The 18,983-nt window shown below is 36.9% G+C and overlaps 1 long non-coding RNA gene across 1 annotated transcript in view; it reads right to left on the bottom strand.

Moving 5' to 3' along the window:
• LOC116082308 overlaps nucleotides 1-18,983 on the bottom strand; it is a 26,134-nt gene that overhangs the window by 4,480 nt on the left and 2,671 nt on the right. Inside the window, exon 2 of the long non-coding RNA XR_004115240.1 lies at nucleotides 17,927-17,991. This is a non-coding gene — a long non-coding RNA (uncharacterized LOC116082308). The remainder of the gene's footprint in view (nucleotides 1-17,926; nucleotides 17,992-18,983) is intronic.

Raw genomic sequence — 18,983 nt, 5'->3', positions numbered from 1 at the left:
GAGGGAGAGGGAGAGGGAGAGGGAGAGGGAGAGGGAGAGGGAGGAGAGGGAGAGGGAGAGAGAAAAGATGGGGAAGGATATTTCATACTCATCAAAGGAAAAATCACCAGGATGAAGTCTCAATCATGAACATCTATGCTCTGAATGAAAGCATATCTGTATTTGTCAAAGAAACTTTCCTAATGCTCAAATGGGGGTGGGGGGAATTCAACAACCCTCTCTCACCAATGAACAGGGCATTGAAATAGAAACTAAACAGAGAAACAATGAAATGATCAGATGTTATGAACCTAATGGATAGAATAGATATCTATAAAACCTTTTACCCCAAAATAAAACAATATACATTTTTCTTAACAATTCATGGAATATTCTCCAAAATTGACCAATGCATTCAGCCACAAAGCAAGTCTCAACAGATACAAGAACACTGAAATAACCAGTAGCATCCTATGAGATTACCAGGAATAAAGGCTGGACTTGAACAACAACAGATACAACACAAAACCTCCATATTCATGGAAACTAAACAACTCTTTACTCAATAGTAACTTGGTTAGTGAAGAAATAAATGAAGAAATTAAAGACTTTCTAGAATTCAATAAAAATGAAGGCACAACATCTGCAAATTTATGGGACACAAGGAAAGCAGTGCTAAGAGAAAATTCAGAACACTAAAGTGAGTTTATGAAGAAATTTTAGTTATCTCATATTAACAACTTAAGAGCTCACCTGAAATGCTAGAATAGAAAGAAGCAAGCACACCAAGAGGGGTAGATGGAAGGAAATAGTCAATCTCATGGCTGAAATCAATCAATTAGAAACAAAGAAGAGAATAGAAAAAAACTGATTCTTTGGGAAAATCAGCAAAATAGTCAAACCTTTTGCTAAACTAATGAAATGGCCCAAAGAGAGTATTCATATCAATAGAATTTGAAAAGAAAAGGGAAACATAAATAACAGAAACTAATAAAATCTAAAAATCATTATTAGGTCTCACTTCAAAAGTCTCTGCTCCATAAAACTGGAAAATCTAATGAATTGGATGTATTTCTAGTGCAACATATCAAAGTTAAATCGAGATCAGATAAACTATCCAAACAGTCTCATAATAGCAGTAGGCACTAAATTTCTCCCAACCAACAAAACAAACAATAAAAAAGAGATGATTTGATACAGAATTCTACCAGACCTCCAAAGAAGAGCTAATACCTATACTCCTCAAACTATTCCACAAAATAGAAACAGCAAGAACACTACCTAATTGATTCTATGAGGCCACAGTTACCATGATACCTAAATCACACAAGAATTCATCAAAGAAAGAAAACTTCAGAACAATTTCACTTGTGAACATTAACACAATAATATTCAACAAAATTCTCACAAACTGAATTCAGGGACACATCAAAAACCTCCTGCACCACCATCAAGTAGGCTTTATCCCAAAGATTTACAAATGGTTCAATATATGAAAATCCATCAAAATAATCCATTATAATAGAAGCAAACTGAAAGACAAAAATCACATGATCATCTAATTGCATGCTGAAAAAGTCTTTGATAGACCAACACCCATTCATGTTAAAAGGTTCATGAATATCTTCTAAGGTCACCTGCACTGAGGGACTTTCTAAAGATTCTCCCCTCGCACTCACTCCAGTCAGCTCTAGATTTCCATTCATTCTCCAGGCCCACTGGTGTGGGAGGGACAGCAGGATGGCATGTCCTACCCTCTCAGAGGAGAAGATGAGTGGGCTACAGGAAGGGGCTAGATGAGGGAGGAGGGAGGGACCCATAAGGGGAACAGTCAAAGAAAGAAAGAAAGAAAGAAAGAAAGAAAGAAAGAAAGAAAGAAAGAAAGAAAGAAAGAAAGGAAGGAAGGAAGGAAGGAAGGAAAGGAAGGACGAAAGAAAGGAAGGAAGGAAGGAAGGAAGAAAGGAAGAAAGAAAGGAAGGAAGAAAGAAAGGAAGGAAGAAAGAGAGGGATATGTCTCTGATTCTGCAACCTGAAATTTTGGTCTCCAAAATGCTAGGTTCCATTTCATAAATCAAACTTGTGAGAAACAGAGGTAGCTGAAAATACAGAACATTCCTAATGCCCCAAACTTGAAGGGATTTACAGGATAAAAAGGATTTTATAATCATTCAGGAACTGATGAAGTTGTTTTATTATGTTTTATATTATCTATTTTTAGTAAATACTGCATTCAGTTTAATAACCAATTGTCTTCCCTTACAAATAGCGACATGACTTTCATCATTATGTTTCTAATCCTCCTGGAGAATAAATTATGTATAATCTTAATTTTAATCATATTCAGTAGATGGGAGTAATTAAGAAGATATATGTAAAACCACATAAACACTTTAAAAGTTCTTGATATGAACCATTTCCAGTACAATTTTCATTAACAACACCACATATAGAATTATAACAAAAATTGTTCCAGGTGAACAGATCATGAAGTATTCTTGCCTAAGTTATGTATTTTCAAAACTATATTTTCCTCCTTTGATTGTGTAATGCTACAAAAATTTTACACGGTGATAGTATTTTAAGTATTTTAGAAAGTGTGTTTATATAACATTTTACATGTTATTTCATAAACAAAGTATACAAAGGCTTATGAATGCTTTATATTTCATTCAATTCAGAATATGTGTTTATATATATATATGTAATTGTAGTCTTTATATATTTATTTCAAATTCTTCAACTGCATTTTAGATGATATATTGGTCACTTTTCTGGAACTTGTTCTCCATCATATATGTACCCACATACCATACCAAATGATTATTTTATCTTTTGTTGTATAAATATTAACATGTTTTTATTAGTTATCATGTTGATTGTCTTGGACATATATGTACCATATTATTGAGATATCTTTTTTTTCTCATGATTTTCAAAGATTACAAAATAATTCTCAGCTAGTTTTTACTATTTAAAACTACCAAAAATATCACTTTTAAAGAAAGAAGGAAAAAGCATAGTTCCTATTTTAGAACACTTTATTAGGTGGGTTTACTTTTTTATGTGCTTTGTAATTCATGAGATGAGTCCGTATTTCAATTCCATCTCTGACTCTTACTAGATAGTTTGCATCCAAGGTAGTTGGAATCACAGCTCTGAGTGTTGTTCAGACATGGAGGTCCTAAATCTCCAACTCTATTTCCACTGTTGATTTTTGCTATTTTTCTCAAGGAATTATTCTTGCAATGCTAACCACTTTATTCTGTGTTGGAAGTAATTAAATATTTTAGAAAACTTAATATATTTAAACACTAAATACAGTATTAAAATCTAACTTTTAATTTTTAGCCCACCCAGTGCAACACTGTCTTATAGTTCTAGTGAGTTTGAGACCTGTACTTGAAATCTTTTGTTTTACTAAGCTTTTATCCAATGGCAAAATAGGGAAACTTCTGAAATAAAACTCTTGGCCCTCCAGGGGACTATTTTTAACACTTTTCTTTTTCTTCTTGTAATTCCAGAATGACTATAATCCACATACATTTTTAAGTTCTCTATTTTTGTGATCTATTACATTTTTTTGATAGTTTAGATAATTGACAGTGAAATGAGTCTTTCATGTGCATAGTTTTCTTTCCTGTTACTATTTTATCAGATATTTGTAACTCAATTTTTAATAAATGTTATAAAAGTTCTTATTTAATTTTGTATTTTATAACTTAATTGCCATGTCATTATCATAATTCATTTTACATTTATTTTATTTAAACTTTCATTTTATTTTACTATTTTGTGTGTGGGGGGTCTTTTGCATGCATGTATGAGTTTGTGTCATGTATGTGCCTCAAGATGACAGAGGTAAGAAGAGTGATTTGGATCCCTAAAGGGTTCAAGTTACAAATTATTAGCTGAAGAGCATCTAGTATTCTCTCCCAGTGAGCCATTGCTCTAGCCCTTATTTTCTATTTCCTAATCTAGTGAATGCCAACTTGACGTAGTGTGGGATATTGAGAAAAATATTTGAAGCTCAAAAGAGAAGATTAACTTCAGTTAGTTTTATGGATAACAACCCTGGGACAATGTGGTAATTTGAACAAGGAATGTCCCTCAAAGGCTTCAGTGTATGAACATTAGGTCTTCAGTAGCTTTTGTTATTTTGATAGGTGGTATACCCTGCAGGAGAAAGTATGCTTCTGCTAAGAAGACTTGAGAATCCATTGCTTGCTCCTTTTAGTACTCTATGTCTGATTTCTGAATTAAGTTGTGATCTGTCAGAACCCTGGTTATGCCATCTGATGCCATAAATCTTTTGTCATTATGGACTCTCCCTATGGAACAATCCTTTGAAATAGATTTTTTCTTTCTATATATTGTTTTTGGTCAGAGTTTTGTATCACAGTAACAAAAAGTGAGTAATTCCAGGAAGATTTAGCTATTAGTAAAGATTGTATTAGTGGTTAAGTACCCAGTCAACAGATAAAGAAACAAAGCCAGGATAGGCATTTTAGAGGAGGTCATTTTTAATTAAACTAAGAGAAATATTAAAATCCCAAAACCAAACCAAACGAAACCAAACAAAACAAAAAACCAAAACTAAAACCCCAAAACCAAAACAACAAAAGCATTTGAAATTATTGGTCGAGTTTTAAAAAACACTCTTTTGTTGTAAACCATTGAGAAATGTACACTTCTAGAGAGGTATTTCCATGAATATAATTTATGACAATAGTACTGTTGGTTGAAATAACTATAGCTGGCCACAAAAAAATTTAATTGGTTTTATTGCTACTAATGAAAATAAAAGAGAGTCTTAGGGTTACTCTATGGCTGTAATAAAAATGTCCAAGGCAACTTGGGGCAGAAAGGTTTTATTTCACTCACAGTTTTGTACGAAAGAGTTTAACATCAAAACCAGTGTGGACAGGAGGCAGCACCTGGTGATCAGGGCATGGAGGGGTGCTGCTTTACTGACAAACATTGCTTCTCATACCTTGCTCAGTCTGCTATCTTGTAGAACTCAGGAGTATCAGTGTAGGAATGGTACCAACTGCAGTGGGCTGGGCCCTTCCCCATCAGCCATTAATTATGGAAATGTCCTACGTACAGACTTGTCTATAGCCCAAACTTATGGAAACATGAGGTTCACTTCTCTGATGACGCTGGCCTGTGTCAAATTGACATAAAAGTAGCCAGTGCAGACTTAAGCTTATTTTAGTCATGTATTATAATAAGTAAATAAATTATGATGATATTAATATTGAGAAGGGGCAAATAGCATCATTGTCAGAAAGCAGATTAAGACTGGATTACAGAAGAAATACACTAGAACAGTGGCTCTCAACCTTCCTGTTACTGCAACCTTTTAATACAGTTCCTCATGTTGTAGTGACCTCAATCACAAAATTACTTCCTTTGTTATCTTATAATTTTAATTTGCTCCTGTTGTAAATCATAATGTAAATAGCTGTGTCTTCTGAGGATTTTAATTGATGCTTGAGAAGGGACTCAGCAGATATCTTTCAGACCCTAACAGACCATATATGTCAGTTATATAACAAGTTAAACATACAGTCCCTCATACCGCAAAACAGTTTTTCTAGAAAACCTACCTCCCCCAAAAAAATATCTAGCTGGAATATCCATTCTAAGATATAATAAAATACACTTTCAACCAAAAATTATGAAAAGAGATGAAGCCACTTCATACTCATCAAATGAGAAAAATCCACCAAGATGGTATCTCAACCCTAAAATATATGCTCCAAATTCAAGGGCACCTACATTCATAAAAGAAATTCTGATAGAGCTTAAATAACACATTAAGCTCTACACATTAATAATGGGAAACATCAACAACCAGTAGGCAGATCATCAAAACAAAAACTAAAGAGAGAAATAATGAAGGTAACAGGGGTTATGAATCAAATTGACCTAACAAATTTCTATAGAATATTTCAGCCAAACACACACACAAAATACACATTATTCTTAGCACCTCATGGATCCTTCTTTAAAACAGACCATAAAGGTCTCAAAGCAAGCCTCTACAGATACAAAAAGATTGAAATACCCCTTTCATATTAGCAGATTACCATGTGTTAAAGCTTGACTTCACCAACAATAGACATAGCAGAAAGTCTACAAACTCATGGAAACTGAACAACTCTCTATGCAATGACCACTGGGTTAAAGAAGAAATAAAGGAAAACAAAAAAGACGTCTGGAATTCAATGAAAATGTCGGTACAACATACCCAAACTTATTGGACATAATGAAAGTAATGTTTAGATAAAAGTTCATATTACTAAGTACATCATAAAAAAATTGTGAGATCCTATAATACCAACTTAACATCATTTATGAAAACTCTAGAATAAAAGGAAGCAAACACCACCAAGAGTAGTAGACAGCAGGAAGTAATTAAACTAAAATCAATAAATTAGGAACAAAGAGAACAATTTAAACAATCAAGGAAATGAATAGCTGGTTCTTTAAGGAGGGGCATAACAACAGATTCTAAAGAAATCCAAAGAGTCATTTACTCTTCATTCAAAAGCCTGCATTCCAAAAAAAATTGGAAAATCTAAGTAAAATGGATGAGTTTTCTTGATAGATTACCAAACTTAAATCTAGATCAGATAAACAAACTAAACAGTGTGATAACCCCTAAAGAAATGAAGTGGTAAATAAGTCTCCCAACCAAAAGAAGCCCAAGGCCAGATAGTTTTAGCACAAAATTCTATGAAACTTTCAAAGAAGAGCTTATAACAATACTCATCGAAAAATTTAAACATAACCAAAATAGAAACAGAGGGAACATCACAAAGTTTAATCAATGAGGCCAAAGTCACACTGATACCTAAACCATAAAAATACACAGCAAAAAAAAAAATAAGAATTTCAGACCAATTTCCCTTATGAATATTTGTACAAAATACTCAATAAAATATTCTCAAACCAAATCCCATAGCAAATCAAAACCATCATCCATCATGATCAGGTAGGCTTTATCCTAGGGATACAGAGATGGTAGAACATATAAAAGTACATCAATGTAAACCACCACATAAAGAAACTGAAAGGAAAAGAGCACATGATCATCTTTTTCAATGCTGAAAATACCTTTGAAAATCCAATGCCCATTCATGTCAAAAGTCTTGGAGAGATCAGGGATATATGGCACACACCTAAACACAATAAAGGTAATATACAGGAAACCAATAGCCAACATAAATTAAATGGAGGGAAACTGAAAGCAAATCCATTAAAATCAGGGGTAAGAGAAGGCTGTTTTCTTGCTCAGTATCTCTTCAATCTAGGACTTAAATTGCTACCTATAGCATTTAAAAAACTAAAAAAGATCAAGCAGATAGAAATTAGAACACATAAAATTAAGGTATCACTATACAATGATGATATGTTATAAATATGTGGCCCCAAAAATTCTACCAGAGAACTCCTATCATTAATAAGCACTTTCACCAAAGTGGCTGGATACAAAATTAATACAAAATAATCAGTAGCCCTCATTTATACAAAGGATAAATGAGCTGAGCAAAATTCAGTGAAATAATACATTCAAAATAGCCACAAATAATATAAAATATCTTGGTGTAACTCTAACTAAGCAACTGAAAAACGTGTATGCCCAGAACTTCAAGTTTCTAAGGAAAGAAAGTAAAAATGATAACTGAAAATGGAAAGATCTTTCTCCCATGTTTCTGGATCTGTAGTATTAACATAGTAAAAATGGGCATCTACCAAAAGCAATCTACAGCTTCAATGCAATCCCATTAAAATACCCACACAATTATTTATACTACTTGATATAAAAATTCTCAAATTAATATGGAAAAAAGCCACGATAACTAAAACAATCCTGTACAATAAAAGAACTTCTGGAGTTGTCACCATTCCTGATCTTAAGGTGTACTCTAGAGCAATAGTGATAAAAATCACGTTATTCGTACAGAAACAGATAGATTGATCAATGGGATAGAATCAAAGAACCAGAAATAAACCTACACACCTATGGACACTTAATTTTTGACAAAGAAGCCATATATAGCTTCTTTGGTTTATATGGTTTTGACAAAACCATATATGGAAAAAGAAAGCACCTTCAACAAATGGTTCGGGTCTAGCTGTATGTCTGCATTTAGAAGAATGCAAGTAGATGCATGTTTATCACCCTGCACAAAACTCTAAGTGGATCAAAGACTTCAACATAAAACATGATACACTAAATTTAATAGAAGAAAAAGTAGGGAATAGCCTTGAACTCCTTGGTACATGAGACTACTTCCTGAACAGAAAACTTAGTGCTCAAGTACAAAGATAAACAATAAATAAATAGGAACTCATGGATCTGAAAAGGCAAAGGACACTAACAACTGCATGAAATATCAGCCTACACAATGGGAAAAGATCTTCACCACATGTATATGTGACAGAAGAGTAATAATATTCAAAAATATAAAAAGAACTCAAGAAATTAGACACACACCAAAAAACCAAACCAAAACAAACAAACAAAGAAAAAAACAAATAACTGGACTGAAAAGGGGCATATAGAACTAACAAGAGAATTATTAGTAGAGGATCTTTAATGGACAAGAAACGTTTAAAAAATATTCAACATCTTTTGTCATCATGAAAATTGAAAACAAAATGACTCTGAGATTCCACCTTATAGACATCACAATTACTAAGATCAAAAACTAAAGGTATAGCACATGCTTTCAAGGATGTAAAGCCAGGGAAACACTAGTATGTTGCTGGTGGGAGTGGAAACTTGTTTTTTCACTTTGGAAATCAGTTGAGCAGTTTCTCAGAAAACTGTATAATTCTATCTGAAGACACAGCTGTGCCACTTCTGGATATAGCCAAAAGATGTTCCACTCTACCACAAGAACACTCGCTCTACTATGTTTATAGCAGCTTTATTCATAACAGCCAGAAATTGTATACAACCCAGATACCCTCAACTGAAGCATGGTTAGAGAAAATGAAGTTCATTTGCACAATGGAATACTACCGAGCTGTTAAAAATAAGGACATCATGAAATTTGCAAGCAAATGGATTTAACTAGAAAATATCATGCTGAGTGAGGTAACTCAGACCAATAAGGATATGCATGGCATGTAGCCATTTCTAAGTGTTTATTAACCATAAAGTACAGGATAACAATGCTACCATCCACAGAGACAAAGAAACTAAATAAGAATGATTTTCACTCAGGTGGAGAAATAAACTTGTCATAGAAAGTAGAGGGAGGGAGAAAATTTGGTGGGAAGGAGGATGGGGAGGGGTATTGTGTGGGGATTATGTGTAGGGAAAGTCTGAGAGGGAGGGTTCAAGAGAGTGAATAGAAATAGAGTCAGGGGTTGGGGGAGCATGGTGAAGCATCTCTAGGACTTGCCAGAGACCAGGGATGGGAGAGGTTCCCAGGAGTCAGAGGAGGTAACTTTAGCTACGACTCATAGCAGAGGAGATATGTAAACTGAAGAGCTTACTTCTTATCTTCTTATAGCCAGGAGGGATAAAGACACTAATGTGCTTGCAAAGCCTTCTACCCAAAATTTGTACTACCTACAAGAAGTTTAGGGACAAAGATTTAGGAGAGACTGAGGGAATGAGAACCAATGACTGGCTCAACTTGAGATCTATCACATGGGCAAGAACTAGTCATTGACACTGTGAATGATGCTCTTTTATGCTTGAAGAGTCTAGCATAACTGTCTTCTAAGAAGCTCCACCCAGCAGTTGACTATATCAGAAACAGAGACCCACAGGTAAACATTAGACAGAACTTGGAAAGTCTTGTGGAAGAGTTGGGGGAAAGATTGAGGTTGTCTGAGGGGGGATCTGGGAGAAGAGACACGACTTCAGTTATGATGTAAAGTGAATACATAAATAAATTAATGGAAAAATATCTATGGGATAAAAATGGCAAGAGACTTGAAGTCTTCTACTGGCTGTTTGACTACATAGACTAAGTTAGTTTATGTACTTATAAAGTGGGAATATATTTAATATCTATATCAGAAAACAGTTATTAAAACAAAAGTAGATCATGTACAAACAAACACTTAAAGGAAAAAAACAGAATTGTTTCAAGCAATGATCACAATAGTTGCTCTTTCAGCTAAAACTGTTACTATTATTTGTTTTATTATCAACTCTTCTGTCATTATTATGTTATTTTGTAATTAATACTACAATTATATTATAAGTTTAATTGAGTTATATCTTAGTACTCTAATAGAATGTAAGACATTCTAAGTTCGCAAATACATCCTTAAGAATATAGTGTTGAATTTCAAACAGACATAAACTTATTTTTATTGAATTTTTAAGTCTCACATGTTATACTGTATCAGTATATTTTGAAATATGCATGTGAGAGTGTAATCTTGAAAGGCTGCTAACTGTACAAAAATATAAATACATTGAAAATGTATATTTAAAATGCACACTTTTCTTGAATATTTCTTTAAGTACTTCTCATTCAAGATTCCTGTTGTGATTTCTCTGTTTAGTTCCTACCCCATTTTTTAAATTAGATATTTTCTTTATTTACATTTCAAATGTTATCCCCTTTCTCAAAGCCTCCTCACACCCTCTCTCCCATCCCCCCACCTCCTGCTTCTATGAGGGTGTTCTCCCACCCACCTACCTACACCTGTCTCCCTGCCCTTGCATTCTCTTACACTAAGGCATTGAGCCTTTAACAGAACCAAGGGCCTCTTCTCTCATTGATGACTAACAAGGCCATCCTCTGCTACATATGCTGGAGCGATGGGTGCCTCCATGTGTACTCCTAGGTTGGTAGCTTAGTCCCTAGGAGCTCTGGAGTGTCTGATTGGTTGATATTGTTGTTCTTCCCATAGTGTTACAAACCCCTTCAGCTCCTCAGTCCTTTTTACAACTCTCATTGGCGACCCCAATGCTCAGTCCAATGTTTAGCTTTGAGTATCTTCTCAGGATGTATTTGTCAAGCTCTGGCAGGGCCTCTCAAGAGACAGCTGTATCAGCCTCCTGTCAGCAAGCACTTCTTGGCATCAGCAATAGTGTCTGGGTTTGGTGTCTGCATGTGGGATGGATCTCCAGGTGGGACAGTCCCTGGATGGCCTTTCCTTCAATCCCTGTTCCAATCTTTGTCCATATATTTCCTTTAGATGGGACCAATTTTTGGTTACAATTTTGGAGATGTGTGGGTGGCTCCATCCCTCAACAAGGGGGCCTTGACTAACTTCTGGATATGGAAGCTCAACTCCTAGGTACTCTAGCATGCCCAAGATTATAGGTGAGAAAGCTACAACATCTGCCACAAGACCAGGAGTAACTGGGACCCCTTTGATCCAGGAATGCAGGAACCCCAGCCTGACCAGTGGCATTTATTCCTTCATGCCTGAGCTGGTTCCCAGAGCAGACCTTGGACTCTACACCCAATCCCACAACACCCAGAGGAAGCTCAACTCCCAGGTGAGTTCTAACACACCCAGGATCATAGGATCACAGGATCTCAGAGGCCTAGTCTCACCAGGAATTTAGAATCCCTGAGGCAGCTTGACTCCCAGGAATTCTAACATACCCAGGATCTCAGGATCACAAGATCCCAGAATCACAGGATCCTAGAGAAAGCTGGACTCTGAGGAGTTCTGACACGAGATCACAAGATCACTGGGGGGGACAAGCTCCAGTCAGAGACAGAGAGAGAAGGTAGCACTAGAGATAACCAGATGTCGAGGCAAGACCAAGAAGATAAGCAACAGAAACCAAAGTTATTAGAATCATCAGAACCTAGTTCTCCCATCATAGCAAGTCTTGGATACCCCATCACACCTGAAAAGCAAGATTCAGATTTAAAATCACTTTTCATGATGATGACAGAGGACTTTAAGAGGTACATAAATAACTCCCTTAAAGAAATACAGGTAAATAGCTAGAAACCCTAAAAGAGGAAACACAAAAATCCCTTAAAGAATTATGGGGAAACACAACCAAACAGGTGAAAGAATTGAACAAAAACATCCACTACCTAAAAATGGAAATAGAACCAATAAAGAAATCATAAAAGGAGATAGCCCTGGAGATAGAAAACCTAGAAAAGAGATCAGAAGTAATAGATGCAAGCATCATCAACAGAATATAAAAGATAGAAGAGAGAATTTCAGGGGCAGAAGAGACTGTAGAAATCATTGACAAGACAGTCTACCCCCATTTTTCAACTGGTTATTTGTTGGAGTATAACTTCTTTTGTTATTTTATATTATTTTATTTTAATAAATTATATAATCCAGTCACCATCCCCCTCCCAATACATTTTGGATATGGGCCCTCTGTCAGATGTAGAGTTAGTGAAGATATTTTCACAATCTTTAGGTTGCCATTTTGTCCTACTTAGTCACAAGGGAAATACAAATCAAAATGATCCTGAGATTCTACACCAGTCAAATTGAATAAGATCAAAACCTCAACAACACCATGTTTGTGGGACCATTAAAAGCAGTCTGGTTTCTTGTTGAGCTAGGTTTAAAACCCTGATGACCCAGCAGGTGATCCTGTAAGGGACAGTAGGTATTTTACCAAGATCCTAGACACCAGGCTCCTGAAACTAGGCCTCAGCTCTCCATAATTCTTTGGCCATCAGTCATGTAAGGGCAACTCCCCAACCCCCTCCACAGTTACAGGATGTGATCACAGATCATGTAGCCTCAAGCCATGATAGGCTTAGCCAATTAATCTCTCCTTCCCAGACACTCCTCCCTGCAAAAGGTATTTAACTTCAGGCCTGCCCTGAGAAAGTGGGGTATGGTTTTACTTATCACAACTCTCTTCCATGACAATAAATGTCTTAAAACCATGGACTGTCTCTTTTCATCGGGATCCACCATGGGGAAGAATGGAGCAGGCCTTTCTCTAAAAAGCCTTGCCTAATCTCCTGCAGGAGGCCTCTGTGCTCTCAGTTATGGACTCTACCAAGCCAAGGACTCCCCAGTCCCTGTGGGACCCAGCCAGAGCTCTCCTTCTGCCATTTTCTCAGCCCACAGGCTCCCACTCCATTCTCAGCTCTTCCAAGGCATCCATCTGCCTGTGTCTGTGGTGCCCAAGAGTCTGAGAACCTGCTGTGTCCAGCCTTCGTGCAGGTCTGGAGACCCCAAGCCTAACTCCGGCAGTCTGCGGGACCTCAGACTGCACTTCCCTACCCCTGGAGCGGAGTATCATGGCTTACAACCCAACACCCACTCCAGCATGTGGAGTGGGGAACGATCAGTCAAAACTTCTGGCATCCTACCTAGCAGCCCATGCAGGACCCCACATCATCCACACAAGTTCTGGTGAGAATTTAGAGCAAGAGGACCACTCATTCATTGTAAATGGGACTGCAAAAATGTACCACTACTCTGGCAAATAATCTGGTGGTTTCTCAGAAAATTGGAAATAGTTCTACCTAAAGACCCAGATATACTGATCCTGGGCATTTATTCAAAAAAATGTTCCAAGGACATATGCTCATAGCAGCTTTATTGTTAATAGTCAGAAATTGGAAACAGCTCAGATGTTGGAAACATTCTCAACTAAAGAATGGATACAGAAAATGTGGTTCATTTACAGAATGCAATACCATTCAGCTATAAAACAAGGACATCATGAGTTACATAGGCAAATGGACAGAACTAGAAAATATCATCCCGAGTGAGGTAACCAGACCCAAAAGGACAGACATGGTGTGTATTCACTGATAAATGGATATTAACCATTAAGTATCGAATATCCACAGACCCAAAGGACTTAATCAAGAAGGAAGGTTAAAATGAGTATGTAGGGGGCTGGTTCTGATGTTTTGATAGGGAATCTGTGTGTTAAAACTAAAGGTCTTGTTCCTTAGTTGGCTCATGATCTATCAATAAAGATGCTAGTGACCAATGAGCTAGATGGAATAGGTGGGACTTCCAGTATTCCCATAGGCAGGCTAGAAGATACAAGGGAGGAGAGAAAGTATTTGCCATTCTTTGGAAGGAAAAAGAGCCATCAGACATGAGAGATCTTGGGTAGAGTGATCCTTGGCCTCTTCCACAGCTGGGCTTGGGGTAGCAGGCAGGATATTAGAAATATAATTAAGCCAAGGGCAGATTTAGGGGGCTGAACAAAGAGATGGTGACTCAGCAACTAAAGTTGAGGGTAGATTTGGGGTGTTGAGCTAGGAGTAAAAGCAGGGGTTTGAAAAGCTTAGGAAGGACTGGCCATTGAGCTAAAGCTATTAAAAATAAGTTAATATTTTTGTGTGTTTCATCTGCAGATCCAGGGAGGCTGCTGGGTGAAGGCTAATATTATGGTGTGCCTGGAGCTTAAAGTAGGGGGTAGCCAAAACCAAATGCTAAATGAGTATACAAGAATCTCACTTAGAAGTGGGAATAAAATAGTCATAGGAGGCAAAGGGAGAGAAGGAACTAGGTGGAAGAGGAGGAGAGGAGGGGAATAGGTGGACAGGAATAGGTGTGGAGAGTTACAGGAAATAGGGCCGTAAGGGTAGGAAAAAGAATGGAAATCTGCATCGGCTGGGACTTGTGGGATGGGGGTAATCTCTAGGAACTTCCAGAGACCTGGGAGTGGAGGTCCTAGAAGTCAATGTTGTTGACCTTAGTTAGCAGAAATACATAGGACCTGAAGAGGCAGAACCTCCAGTGGAGGGATAAAGGCATGATATAACCTACTTGGATGAACATCATGGACACCAAAGACTGTTAGTTCTTGTACTTACTGTATTTATTCTTATAAAGTTTTCAAGTTTACATTCCAGCCATAAGCTTAACTAAAATGAATTATTACCCACCTACAAAACTTTAGACCTCAAATTTGTCCTGTCAAAAACAAATGCAGGGGTGCCAGGTGGTGGTGGCACACACCTTTAATCCCAGCACTTGGGAGGCAGAGACAGGCAGATTTCTGAGTTTGAGGCCAGCCTGGTCTACAGAGTGAGTTCCAGGATAGCCAGGGCTATACAGAGAAACCCTGTATCAAAAAACAAAAACAAAAACAACAACAAAAACAACAAAAGAAATTTAGGGGCAACGATGGAAGAGAGACTGAGGGCATGGCATGCCCAACTAAAAACTAGCTCAACTTGATACCCATCCAATGGGTAAGTACCAATTTCTGACACTATTAATGATACTCTTTTATACTTGCAGCCTGGAGTATAACTGTTCTCTGAGAGGCTCTACCCAACAGCTAACTGAAACAGATGCAATATACCTACTGCCAAACATTGGACAGTGTTTAGGAACTCTTATGGAAAAGCTGCGGGGGAGGATTGAAGGTACTAAAGGGGAAAGGAACTCCAAAGGAAGACCAACAGAGCCAATTAACCTGGAACCCTGGAGATCTCAGAGACTGAACAACCAACCAAAGAGCATACATGAGTTGGACTGAGTCCCCAAGCACATTTGTAGCAGACATGCAGGTCAGTCTCCATGTGGGTCTCCTGACAAGTGGAGCAAGGACTTTTGTAGCCTGATTTTCAAATATGCTCCCCAACAAGGCTGACTTGTCTGGTCTTAGTGGGAGAGGGTGTGCCTAAACTAGCAGAGACTTGATGTGTCAATGTGAGGGGATATGCAGGGGTGAGGGCCTACCCTCTTAGAAGAGACGGAGAGGGGTTATAGAGGAGGGACTCTGTGAGGGGGAAATGAGAGAGGGTGGCATTTAGGATGAAAATAAATAAATAAATAAATAAACAAACAAATAATATATTTTTCTTAGTATCATGAAACATTGGTTCCTAAACTGATTTAGGAAGGTAAAAAGAAGTGAATAATTCATTTTAAATATTATAGTTAAGCTTATGGCTGGAATGTAAACTTGAAAACCTTGTAAGAATAAATACACTAAGTGCATAGATAACCTGTGGGAAGATCTGTCTTTCTTTGGTGTCCATGATGTTCATCCAAGTAGGTTATATCATGATTAACATAGAATCAGATTCTTTTTACCAAGAACATGATAAGAAAACTAAATTCTTGCCTACAGCTTTTCTTCCTCATTTTATCCTTTGCCTCACCTGCAAAACAGGCAATGTAGTAGCCCCTGTAAACCCTGGCTGCTCTGGCCATGATTCAATTAATGATCTTCCCCTTGCCTTTCCACTCTTTGATTCCAGTTCCCTAGGCTTATCCTCAGCTTAGTTGACCATCTCCTCTGACCTCCCCTTCCTCTAGGCCCCATCTCAAAGTGACTAAGCAGATTCTCTTCCAGCCTTCCCTTTTCACCCTATCCTTTTATCTCAGCTGTCAACATACAAAGTACTGTTTCCCTAGAAATCCACAGGCCAAGTCAGCCAAAGAATCAGATAGGTGATCTTCATTCTTTTTCCTGTCTTCCAATTTTAATTCTCCAGTTTCACTCCTAGACCACTAGCAAGCAACAATCAGGGCCTGTCTTCCCTCATTTTTTATATTTCCTGTGAATTTCATAGATCCTTGTGGCATATTTGACTTTCTGCTTGTGGATTCTTTCATGTCTCAATCTTCTAGTCCATCCCCAATCAAATTTTCAGAAAAATGATTTACAGATCTTGAAAGGACTATTTTCACCTTCATAACAAAAAAGCACATACAACTAAACTAATTATGAATAATAAAGAAACTACTAGAGATATCACTATCCCAGAGCTCAGTTTACTACAGAACTATGGTAACAAAAGTAATAGAGTATTGGCATAGAAATAAACATGTTAATCAAAATAAAGAATTGAAGACCCAGGCATAAATACATAAGCATATGTACCTTAATTTTTAACTCATACTGTAAAAAATGCAAACAAACAAACAAACAAACAAAACCCCACATTATCTTAAACAAACTGGTAACTCTACTTAGAAGAATTAAAATAGATCCCATACTTATCAATCTGAGCAAAACTCAACAATTAAAGGTTCAAAAATATCATCATAAGCACAAATACTCTGAATCTGATAGCAGAGAAAGTGGTGAATACTCTTGAACTCACCAGCACAGGAAAAAACATAAACAACAATAGAAACAAACATTAGAAAAGACACCAAGAACAGCAGTTATTACAAAGGAACTCATTAAATTGGAAAACTTATAATTGCAAAGGATAACCTCATTCAGACAAAGCAGCAGCCTACAGGATGGCAAACGATGTTAGCCAGTTGTATATCCAATAGGAAGTAATGGCTAAAATCAATAACTAAGAAAATTTAAGTAAGAAAACAAACAACCCAACTTATAAATGAGTACATTCTAAACAGAAAACTTTCAAAAGAGGAAAAGCAAATTTGTGTGATGCTCTTAAAGGAACGTACATCATTCTTAACCATCAGGGAAATGCACAGCAAAAGTATTTTGAGATTTTTATCTTATGCCAGTCAGAAGGACGAAGATCAATAAAACATATGAATGCTTATTCTGGGAAAGATACAGAGTAAAGAGGACACTCATCCATTACTGGTGTGAGTTCAAACTTGTACACCCATTATGTAAATCAGTCTACCATTTCTTCAGGAACTATCTCAAAATCAATCTTACCACTCTTAGGCATATTCTCAGAGAATACTATACCTTACTATGAAAACACTTACTCATATTTATTACTGCTTATTCATAATAGCTAGAAATCCAAGCCACACTATAGATCCAGCAATGCATGAATGGATAAAGTGTGGTAAATATACATAATGGGATATTCTTTAGGTATTAAAAAATGGATTCATAATATTCATAGGTAAATTGATAGAGCTAGGATAAAAATCTAGAGTAAATTATCCCAGACATCAAAAGAAATGTATGGTATATTTTCACTTTTATGGTGAAGTTATTTGTTAAGTGGTCAGTAAGAACTCTACAATCGATATAATCACAGTAGGTATCTATAAAATTAGAAATTAAGCTGGACATTTGAATTGCAAAAACACATACCTTTAATCTCGATCTTGAGTCAGCAAGACACACCATTGAATGGGCCACAGTTTCTGCTGGAAACCCTTGTAATGACATGGAAGAAAGTTTTTCTTCTTTTCTGCTTGTGCTTGCTTTGGTAGCAAGTCCATTCCTTCAATGACACTAGCCCCTACTTCTTTATTCAAGCATATAGTGTAGACTACCTGAGAGATGCAAGAGACCAAGACTTGTGGACTGAGTAACTATTGAATCCCTGGATTTTTCCTTCACAACCAACCATTGTTAGATTAGCAGGACTGAAGTTTGTTGTGGGGAGCCGCAGCTACCACCCTATATATATATATTGAACACCTGGTCTCCAGCCAGAGCAAAAGCTGTGTGGAAAAGCTGTGTGCCTCTAGTTTGTGATACAAGCTGGCATGATTTTCCCACAGCCTATTATGCTTTGCCACATAGCTGATGCTGATTGGGACCAGGGAAAGTATTTAACCCACAAGGGCTGGGGGCTGGAGACAGATAGGAGTAAGTATGTAAGAAGTAAGATGTAAGGAATAGAAGTAAGAATAGATAATTAGGAGTAAGTATGTAGGGAATAGAAGTAAGTAGATATAGAAGTAAGATATAGGAGAATAGTGAGTAAGTATGTATAGATAGGAGTAAGTATGTAGATATAGAAGTAAGATGTATGTAAGAATAGGAGTAAGAAAGATGTAAAGATAGAAGTAAGATGTAAGGATAGAAGTAAGATGTAAGAATAAGAATATAAGTAAGATGTATGTAGTAAGATGTAGGGAATAGGAGTAAGCAGGGAATAGGAGTAAGCAAGAAGAAAGTAGAAAGATGTAACTAGTGAGATATAAGAAGAATATATAGAAGAATATAAGAGAAGCTAGCTAGAGAAGAAGTTAAAATGAAGGTTCCTGATTAAACTGCATGGAGAAGAGCTCGCTGTTGCCTCCTTATTTCCACTGGACGGAAAGGCGGCCGACAGTCTGTAAGTCATGTTTAAAACAAATCCCCACCTACCCTCCTCCTCCTCCCCCTTCCCCTGCTCCTCCTCCTCCTTCTCCTCCTC

This window comes from Mastomys coucha, unplaced genomic scaffold (assembly GCF_008632895.1).
Source record: "Mastomys coucha isolate ucsf_1 unplaced genomic scaffold, UCSF_Mcou_1 pScaffold7, whole genome shotgun sequence".
Lineage (NCBI taxonomy): Eukaryota > Metazoa > Chordata > Mammalia > Rodentia > Muridae > Mastomys > Mastomys coucha.
This window is presented reverse-complemented; position numbering and strand designations above follow the sequence as displayed.